Source organism: Pogoniulus pusillus, unplaced genomic scaffold (genome assembly GCF_015220805.1).
Source record: "Pogoniulus pusillus isolate bPogPus1 unplaced genomic scaffold, bPogPus1.pri scaffold_157_arrow_ctg1, whole genome shotgun sequence".
Taxonomy (NCBI): Eukaryota; Metazoa; Chordata; class Aves; order Piciformes; family Lybiidae; genus Pogoniulus; species Pogoniulus pusillus.
In genome coordinates this window covers 35,035-36,220 of record NW_026974590.1, presented here as the reverse complement: position 1 = coordinate 36,220, position 1,186 = coordinate 35,035, and positions in this window count along the sequence as shown.

Genomic DNA, 1,186 nt, shown 5'->3' with positions numbered 1-1,186 from the left:
CTGCTGGGGCCGCCCACAGCCCGGGGAGCGGCCGCCGAGCGCCGCCGAGCGCCGCCGAGCGCCGCCGAGCGCCGCCGAGCGCCGCCGAGCGCCGCCGAGCGCCGCCGAGCGCCGCCGAGCGCCGCCGAGCGCCGCCGAGCGCCGCCGAGCGCCGCCGAGCGCCGCCGAGCGCCGCCGAGCGCCGCCGAGCGCCGCCGAGCGCCGCCGAGCGCCGCCGAGCGCCGCCGAGCGCCGCCGAGCGCCGCCGAGCGCCGCCGAGCGCCGCCGAGCGCCGCCGAGCGCCGCCGAGCGCCGCCGAGCGCCGCCGAGCGCCGCCGAGCGCCGCCGAGCGCCGCCGAGCGCCGCCGAGCGCCGCCGAGCGCCGCCGAGCGCCGCCGAGCGCCGCCGAGCGCCGCCGAGCGCCGCCGAGCGCCGCCGAGCGCCGCCGAGCGCCGCCGCAGTCCCAACCGCGGGGACCGCCCCGCGGCAGCGCAGCCTCAGAGCCTTCGTGTCCCGGCCCCGGGCCCGTGGGGTCCCTGCGAGCCTCCCCGCCCGCAGCCGAGGCGCCCCCGGGGCTCCTGCCAGCTCCTCCGGGGCACCTCCAGCAGAGTCTTCCCCGGCCGAGCCCCAGCCCCCGGTGCCCGCCCCAGCTGCAGTCCCCCGCTCTGGCGCCGTGGCTCGGGGACAAGCCACGGCAAAGGGACCGTGAGATGCGGCCAGCTGGCACCGCTGTCCCCACGGGCACTGTGCCCGGTCCCGGGGCACCGAACGCCCTCGGATGCGCAGGCATCGCCCTGCAGCCTTACCCCTGGGGCTGGCAGAGTGGATGGGCACCGGGACAGGAGCTCTGCCCTGGGGCTGGCTGTGTGCATGGGCACCGGGGTAGGAGCTCTGCCCTGGGGCTGGCAGAGTGGATGGGCACCGGGGCAGGAGCTCTGCTCTGGGGCTGGCAGAGTGGATGGGTACCAGGGCAGGAGCTCTGCCCTGGGGCTGGCAGAGTGGATGGGTACCAGGGTAGGAGCTCTGCTCTGGGGCTGGCAGTGTGGATGGGCACCGGGGCAGGAGCTCCGCCCTGGAGCTGGCAGAGTGGATGGGCACCGGGGCAGGAGCTCTGCTCTGGGGCTGGCAGAGTGGATGGGCACCGGGACAGGAGCTCTGCCCTGGGGCTGGCAGAGTGGATGGGTACCAGGGCAGGAGCTCTGCTCTG